The 9,652-nt window shown below is 43.1% G+C and overlaps 1 pseudogene; it reads left to right on the top strand.

The window, feature by feature from the left end:
• The first annotated feature begins 9,164 nt into the window (after nt 1–9,164).
• Nucleotides 9,165–9,282, top strand: LOC126163728 (5S ribosomal RNA; annotated as a pseudogene).
• The last annotated feature ends 370 nt before the right edge of the window (nt 9,283–9,652 follow it).

The following is a 9,652-nucleotide window of genomic DNA, read 5'->3' on the forward strand; positions in this document are numbered from 1 at the left end:
TTTTTGTAGACGCTGTGGCAGTTTTTGTATGCCCATGTCATACCAGCTCGCCGCCATACTGTTCAGAAAGTTATGAAGCTCTTCTTTCACCTCGTCGTTGGAGCTGAATCGCTGGGACCACAATTAACGCTGACAGGTACACTGAGACTCTGAAAAAACTCAAAAGGGCAATTTAGAACCCGAGAAGAGGAATGTTGAGCAAGGGCATACACATTCTCCATGACAACACTCGCCCACACATCGCTCGGCAAACCGTCGCTCTCCTGCAACAGTTTCAGTGGAACATAATCACCCACCCATCTTATAGTCCTGACTTGGCGCCCAGTGACTATCACCTGTTCCCTAGGTTAAAAGAACATTTGGCCGGAAAGCGATTCAGCTCCGACGACGAGGTGAAAGAAGAGCTTCATAACTTTCTGAACAGCATGGCGGCGAGCTGGTATGACGGGGGCATACAAAAACTGCCACAGCGTCTACAAAAATGCATCGACAGAAATGGTGATTATGTAGAAAAATAGCTAAATGTTCAAGCTGTAAACTGATGTAAACCATAGTAGAAACAAACAGGTCTATGTACTTATAAAAAATAGGAAACTTTACTTGTGGGATTACCCCCGTATTTAATGAATCTCTTAGGAAATGGGTTGTCGTTCTCATACATACCCTTATCAGATAGTTTTCGCAGATTATTAGTTTACTTTCTTTCTCAATCGACTTCATCTATCAGTTCAATGTTCTTGAAGTGTGTGTAACTAAATGATGTAATTTTTCTATTGATCTGTGCACACACAATAACGTGTAATAAAATTGGGATTTACCTGGGCTTATATTCAATTCAGTAATCACTAGATACCTATCATGCAGTTCATCAGTATAATGCTCATGTAAATGCCGGTGCCTGGATTTAAATGCTAGGGCCACCTTATTATCAACGTTGCGTTGAACGTAACTCCGTTGCGTAACCACATTAAGCATGTGGATTTCAAAGAGCGAACTGTCTCTCAGTAGCTCCAGTTGATGCAGATCGGGCAAGCTCACAGCGGCATTTCTCAGTAGTGCACTCCGATCGTCCATCAGCGTCTCAACAACCGCTATACTAGAAGGATCCTTTATTGTATGACTGTATGATAGCGGAACAAACACTCGTAGCAGTTACTTCTGTAAAATATCTGGGAGTATGCGTACGGAACGATTTGAAGTGGAATGATCATATAAAATTAATTGTTGGTAAGGTGGGTGCCAGGTTGAGATTCATTGGGAGAGTCCTTAGAAAATGTAGTCCATCAACAAAGGAGGTGGCTTACAAAACACTCGTTTGACCTATACTTGAGTATTGTTCATCAGTGTGGGATCCGTACCAGTTCAGGTTGACAGAGGAGATAGAGGATATCGAAAGAAAAGCGGCGCGTTTCGTCACAGCGTTATTTGGTAAGCGTGATAGCGTTACGGAGATATTTAGCAAATTCAAGTGGCAGACTCTGTAAGAGAGGCGCTCTGCATCGCGGTGTAGCTTGCTCGCCAGGTTTCGAGAGGGTGCGTTTCTGGGCGAGGTATCGAATATATTGCTTCCCCCTACTTATACCTCCAGAGGAGAAAACGAATGTAAAATTAGAGAGATTCGAGCGCGCACAGAGACTTTCCGACAGTCGTTCTTCCCGCGAACGATACGCGACTGGAACAGGAAAGGGAGGTAATGACAGTGACACGTAAAGTGCCCTCCGCCACACACCGTTGGGTGGCTTGCGGAGCATAAATGTAGATGTAGATGTAGCTGGTAGTTGGTGCTGGAACACGTCTTCTCAACGCATCCCAAAGGTGCTCGATGGGATTTACGTCGGGATACAGGCAGGTTGTTTCATTCGCAAGATATTCTCACGTTCCAAGAGCTCATCCTGACTGCTCGACGCGGTCGTGCTTTTCATCCATAAAAATGAAGTCAGCGATGAACGCTCTCCTGAGAAGACGCACATGGGGAAGGAGTACTGTCTCACAGTAACGTTGACCGGTGAGTGTACAGCGTCCAATGATTTGGAGGTCAGTACACCCACGCAACGTTATGCCTCCCCACACCAAAGCACCTGGAGCGTCAAAACGATCATGTTCGACAATGCTCCTGGGTGCAATGGGTAACCATCATATGGGGAGAAGTAGGAAGACCCATGTACGACAAGAGTCCTGGTCACAGTGAGGTTTTAAGCAAGCAGTCTACCTACCTAAGGAACTCAAAACTCACCATAGCTGGTGCTAAACTTTCATATTTATTATATTTTTCGCCATCCTGGCCCAAAAATAAGTGTATAATGTAAACACAGGTGACAGCATACTTCGAAAAAGAAACAAATTAATAACATGCGGGGTTCTATAACGTAGGCGTGCCAAGATATGATTCTCGTTTTGAGAGACCTGAAAATGTAGCAGAAATTTCTTTTAATGTTTTTATGTACTGTAATATTTATTTGTCTTGGTACGTATCAGTTTCACATCTCTACTGATAGCTCAAAATTAAATATTTGATCTGTTGCTCTGAAATGGACTGTTAATAGAATCAGATGAACTGAGACTGTAGTCTGTATAAAGCAGGAATCCTTATCGAGATTATAGTCATGTAGCGGTATTTGGTTAGTTATATCAAGAAGAATTTTTCTCTGTCTTACCGCTGACTCAGAGCGAGTATCTTCAACCCTCGGTAATGTTTAAAGACCAAAAACGATGTCTACCAGACGACGTTTAGACTTTAGACGCCTCGGTATGCTCTCACGTAACTGTTGCGTCGGGAACAGCTGACCTGGATAGGTGTAGCAGGTAGGAAATTTCCCGTAACGACTAGGTAAACCGGTGGCGCAGTGACTCGAGACGCGAATTTCGAAAGAAGTGTACACCGGCTCAAATGCACTCTCAAGCTGTCTGCTTCCAATTGTAGACCAACGCCCCTATGTCTACAGCATACGTCTTCAAAAGACTTGGATATTAAGAACGAGCCTGACGAGTCGATTTCACACAGCCGTATGTAAAGGACAGAAAACTAAAGCATAATAATAGAAGTGTACTGGAAAAATTTTGGAGGTTGATCATAAATAATTTCCTAGTGTTCTTGTGAATCACAACACGCTCTTTTTTCGCACAAAGTTATGTGTGCTATCGACAAGAGATGCCAAATTAATTCCATATTTCTAGATTTCCAGAAATCTTTTGACCCCGTTCCTCACTAGAAACTTCCAATCAAATAGCATGTATGTGGTTTATCACTTCAGCTGTGCGACTGGATTCGTCATTTCCTGTCAGAAAGGTTCAAATGGTTCAAATGGCTCTGAGCACTATGGGACTCAACATCTTAGGTCATAAGTCCCCTAGAACTTAGAACTACTTAAACCTAACTAACCTAAGGACATCACACACACCCATGCCCGAGTCAGGATTCGAACCTGCGACCGTAGCAGTCCCGCGGTTCCCGACTGCAGCGCCAGAACCGCTAGACCACCGCGGCCGGCCCTGTCAGAAAGGTCACAGTGCGTAGTAATCTATGGAAAATTATCGAGTAAAACAGTAGCGATATCCGACGTTCTCTAAGAAAGTGTTATAGTCGCTCTCCTGTTCCTAATCCACAGAAACGATTTGGCAGACAACCTGAGCAGTCCTTTTAGATTATTTGTAGATGATGCTGTCCTTTACCATCTAGTAAAATCATCAGAAGATCGACACCAATTGTAAAATGACTTGTACACTCGCGAAACGTGGCAACTGAGTTTAAAAAAGGGAAAGTGTACAAAATGAAATCCGTTAAATTTCGGTTACGCGAAAGTCAGACAGATTTAAAGGCTGTCAGTTCGACTACATACCTACGAAGTACAGTTACGAAAAACTTAAATTGGTATGATCACATTGATAATGCTGTGGGAAGGCAAACCAAAGACTACGTTTTATTGGCAGACCGCCTACAAGGTGCAACAGGGTTGCTAAAAGGACTGCCTACACTACGCTGGTTCGTCTTCTGCTAGAGCGTTGCTGTGCTGTATCCAATCCTTACCACATAGGGTTCAAAGAGGACATCGAAAAAGTTCATAGAAGGTGTAACGTCGCAAATTATTACGAGTTGTCATCTTGCATTAAAAGCGTAGCTTGCCTTGGAGTCGGGAGGAGAGCAGATTTTGGTTCTCATGCTCGCACAGCTGATGCTGGCTACTGGGCCAGGCGAACCGAGTACATGTTTTACGCTGCGTGCAATACGCTACACATACTATCTACGAATCTGAAGAAGTACTATTAAATACTAATCGAACTTTTTCATACTTTGGGTACCAAATTCTATGCATAACACAAACACACTGTTAAAATTTCAAACCAATAACTTCAAGCAGGCCGCAGTGGCCGAGCGGTTCTAGGCGCTACAGTCTGGAGCCGCGTGACCGCTACGGTCGCAGGTTCGAATCCTGCCTCGGGCATGGATGTGTGCGATGTCCTTAGGTTAGTTAGTTTTACGTAGTCCTAAGTTCTAGGGGACTGATGACCTCAGCAGTTAAGTCCCATAGTGCTCAGAGCCATTTGAACCAGTTTTCAATAACTTCAAATACTTTCGGAGATATAGATTTTTACATAAAGTACAGAATAGCCGTGCTGGCATATTGAAATAGAGTTAGTGACTGTAATGTATTCAGCTACGGTATAAACCGAAACTACAACCAAGAGGGTTCAATAATCTACTCCTCTGGGATTTTCTTTAGTTTCATTACCACAGATTTCTGACATATTAAAAAAGTACTTTGGAAAATTATTATTTCCTCATGTTTTGGTTGTGTGAGTATTTTGGAGAGACTGAGAGAGTGGATGGAGGACATACGTAAAGTGAGAATGTGATATTCTATTAAAACGATGTAAATGTAAGTATGAGTGAGAAAGTTGTTGTGCAGTAGAGGAATTTGTGACGTATGTCAAGGAGAGCTTGCTTTTGTAAAAGGCAGCCAGAAAGGGCGTGGAGTATTTAATTTATTAGTAATTTATTTTGTGGAGAGGAATCGTATTTTGCTTTCAGAAACTTTTTTTTAGTTTCGGAATTACGGTTCTTGTATCGCTGACAAAAAGCGACTACAGTGTTGAGGATTTTGTGAAACTATGAACTTTGTGAGTGATTTATTTTAGGAGACATTCGCGTATGAACATTTCAAGTCGTACGTAAACTCCGCGTGGCGTATTTCGTGCAGATTTTCAGAAATCAAGAAATACTGCATGTATCTGACTGCCCTCATCTATGGCTTTCATTGTAACGCGACAAAATCTCGAGATGGGTTTCCCATGACCAGACGTTTCTGGAATCCATGCTGGTTGGCATGGAGGATTTAATATTGTTCAAGATGCCTCAGTTCGCTTGAGTTCACAATATGTTCGAACATTCTACAACATGTGGACGTCAAGGATTTTTGACGATAGTTTTGTGGATCACTTCTGCTATCCTTGCTGTAGGTGGGTGTGACCGGTGCTTTGTTCTAATCACTGGGCTCTGTTTTTTGTTCGAGGTTACTACGGTACATGGATTCCATCAGAACCTGGATATTTGTTCAATTTTTGCTATTTGTCAACGTCACTGATAATATAATCTGTATCACTCATCTTTGCAGTGGTGCGAGAATTACACTGGGGAACCAGTCCTGGGCATTCCTTTGTAAAGGAATACTTAACCTGGAGCTCAGAGTTTCTGCTTTCGCTTTGTTACTCTCATTTGAGTCCCTATCCCATCCTTGAGTGTCTGGACACCAACTTTGGTGCTACTAACAGTCTTTACCTATGAGAAGAATTTCTTTGGGTTTTGTTAGAGGTCTTTCGCTAACTCTGTTATTCTATATTTCTTCGAAGACTTCACGTAGTACCGTCGTGACAGTCAAACATTGTTAATTCAGCATTTTATTAGTTAAGAATTCCATTAAGAGGCAAAATACACAAGCATGGTTCGGAAGAGAGTTTAGCAAGGTACCTTAGTCCTAATGAGAAAAATATTTCAACGAATTTTATCCTGATACCTGCTTTATCAATAACAAGGTTTGTGCCGTTGTCTGAGTCTGACTTATTTTGGCCGAAACTCTTCTTTATTGTCTGGCTGTTCTGACGCTAATGATTTATTGCCAATAAAGTATGTGAGCAATAAATTTTCAACTTGTTTATGCACGTTACATTACATTTGCTTCTACTGACTGGCAGCTGACAAGTTTGAATTAAAAGGGAGAAAGGCTAGAGTCTGAAATTTCGACAACATTGAGATGGTTAAGAACGTATCTCAATTGGAATTTCGTTTGAAAAAACTTAAGGAAACCTCAACTCAAATGGCGAGGCAGAGTACACCAGTGGCAAAACGGTAATGAATACCTTCATTGCGCGATAACAATGGTGTTGTTATTGGTGACAGCGCCTAAACACGGTTTTCCAAAATTCCTTCACTAAAGAAGACGAAGGAAATATTCCAGAACTCGAATCAATAACAACAGCCAACATGAGTAACTTACAGGGTGACAATTATTGAACTACATGAAAAAAAAACGTAAATTAGTTACGCACTGCTGTCTGCACTTTCTTTATTCAGCATGTAAACGTCACTATAGGTATTCGGATTTAGGTTCTCACGTGTTCAATACGCCTGCCATTATTGGCGTTGATGAGGCGCAGGCGAGTAGCGAAAATCTACATGACCCGCTTAAACGTCTGAATATCGATGCTTCGATAGCCTCCTGAATGGCTGTTTCCAGCTCAGCAATGATTTTAGGGTTATTGATGTACACCTTGTCTTTAATATAGCACCGCAAAAAGCAGTTGCATGTGTTCAGATCCGGAGAACATGTTGGCCAATCGAGGCCCATGCCTGTGGCCTCTGCGTACCCCAGAGCCAGAATGCGGTCCTTACAGTGCTCCTTCAGCACATCAAACACCCTTCTTCTTCGATGGGGTCGATCTCCGTCTTGCGTGAACCACATTTTGTCGAAATCAGGATCAATTTGGATAACGGGATGAAATCATTTCTCAAAACCTTCACATACCATTAGGTAGTCACCGTGCCATCAAGGAATATAGTACTAATTATTCCGTGAATGGACACTAAACACCACACAGTCACTGGTTCAGAGTGAGGAGACTTCTAGAACGTGAAATGCCGATTCTCAGTCCCCCAAATGCGCCAGTTTTGCTTACTGACGAACCCATCCAAATGAAAGTGGGCTACGTCACTACACCAAACCATGCATGCGCCTAATAATTCCCATCATGCAACGTGGCCAACCATGCAGTTTGAACGTCCTAACGCAGACCGTTCAGAAGTTATGACGATTTTATTTCGTATGGTTCAATAATTGTCACCCTGTAGAAGCAGATATCCTCGGCGTGGCGAAAAAACTTAAAACACCTAGGAAAGGTAAGACTTCCGGTCCAGTTTGTATACCAGTCAGGTTCCTTTCAGAATATGCTGATACAATAGCTCTATACTTAGCAATCATATACAATCACTCGCTCTTAGAAAGATTCGTACCCAGAGACTGGGAAGTTGTCGAAGTCACACCAATACCCAAGAAAGGAAGTAGGAGTAATCCCTGAATTACATACCCATATCAGTAACATCGATTTACAGCAGGGTTTTATAATACGAGAGCTATTCAGAAAGTAGGAAACGTGTCGGCATTAAATAAAAAACCAAATACAAGAAATACATTTTATTATATACATCTGAAAGAGCAACTGACATACTACTTTTCCTCATAGTCACCAAACACATTGAGGCACTTATCATAGCGGTGGACAAGGTTTGAAAGACCTTCGTCGTAAAATTCTGTCGCCTGAGATTTCAGCCAGAGAGTCACGCCTGCCTGAAGTTCTGCGTCGTCATCAAGGCGCCGCGTTGCAAGCTAGTTCTTCATTTTGGGAAACAAGTGGAAGTCGCTTGTTGCAAGATCGGGGCTATAGGGCGGATGAGGGAAAATTTCCCATATGAATGAATTAAGGAGTTCTTTAGTGCGGTTTGCCGTGTGAGGTCGGGCACTGTCGTGCAAAAACCAAATTTTGGACGTCAGCTTTCCTCGGCGTTTGGTTTGAACTGCTCTTCTATGGCTGTGGAAAGTTTGACAGTACCGGGCAGAATTTATGGTTGCTCCACGTTCGAGAAAATCAATAAGAAGCACACCTTGCCTATCCCAGAACACTGTCGCCATCAACTTCCTTGCTCACAAGGTTTGCAAAAATATTCTTGGTTTTTGGGGGGACCTTGTGTGCCCACACTCCATGGACTGTAATTTTGTCTCGCAATTGACGTGTTTCACTCAAGTCTCGTCACCAGTTACGATTCGATCCAATAATGAATCACCATGTTTGTGGTAGGCCCCCAGAAACGTCAACATTGCCCCAATTTGCTGTTCTTTATGGTGCTCTGTAAGCATTTTGGGCACCCATCATGCATAAAATTTGTGGTAGCCTAGCTTTTGAGTGACAATTTCAAACAACAAAGTCCATAAAATTCTTGGAAAAGAAAGAGAAAGCTCCGTTACTGTGAAGCGACGGTTTTCACGAATCGTTTCATCAACTTTAGCGACAAGATCATCAGCCACAATCCTCGGGCGTCCACACTTGTCTTCACCATGAATGTTGGTTCGGCCATGTTTAAACCGAATGCACCATTTCCAGATGGAACATTCATTAATTACGTTGTTTCCGTACACTTCGCACAGTTCACGAAAAATTTCTGTAGGTTTTAGGTTTTTTGCCATCAAAAACCGCATCACAGACCGCACCTCACAACTGGCGGGATTTTCAATTGCAGCACACTTTTCAAATTCGAATATCGAAACAACCAGACGCGCAGAGACGTTCCCACTGTCACGGATAGATGCCAACTGAGCTGCCGAGCACGCACATACCGAAATATATGCGATCGGCGCGCGCCTAGCGGCGTCAGACGGAAACGTTCCCTACTTTCGGAAGAGCCCTCGTATATACTGTGCTCAAACATTGTGAATCACCTGGAAGAAAACGATTTATTGACAAACAGGCAACAGGGATTCAGAAAATAGCATTCTTGTGAACAATGAGTGCTATCGACATGGGACGTCAAATTGTTTCCATATTTTTAGGTTTCCAGAAGGCTTTTGACACCGTTCCTCACAAACGATTTCTAATTAAATTACGTGCCTATGGAGTGTCGTGCCAACGGCCTTGCCGCAGTGGTAACACCGGTTCCTGCCAGATCACCGAAGTTAAGCGCTGTCGGGCTGGGTTAGCACTTGGATGGGTGACTATCCAGTCTGCCGAGCGCTGTTGGCAAGTGGGGTGCAATCAGCCCTTGTGAGGTAAACTGAGGGGCTACTTGATTGAGAAGTAGCGCCTCCGGTCTCGTAAACTGACGTACAGCCGGGAGAGCGGTGTGCTGACCACATGCCGCTACATATCCGCACCCAGTGACGCCTGTGGGATAAGGATGACATGGCGGCCGATCGGTACCGTTGAGCCTTCATGGCCTGTTCGCGCGGAGTGTCGTCTCAGTTCTGTTACTGGATTTGTGATTTTCTATCAGAAAGGTTACATTTCGTAATAATTGAGAGAAAGATATCGAGTAAAACAGAAGTAATATCTGGAGTTCCCTAAGTAAGTGTTATAGGCCCTCTGCTGATCCTGATCTATCTGAGCGATTTAG

Source organism: Schistocerca cancellata, chromosome 2, assembly GCF_023864275.1.
Source record: "Schistocerca cancellata isolate TAMUIC-IGC-003103 chromosome 2, iqSchCanc2.1, whole genome shotgun sequence".
NCBI lineage: Eukaryota > Metazoa > Arthropoda > Insecta > Orthoptera > Acrididae > Schistocerca > Schistocerca cancellata.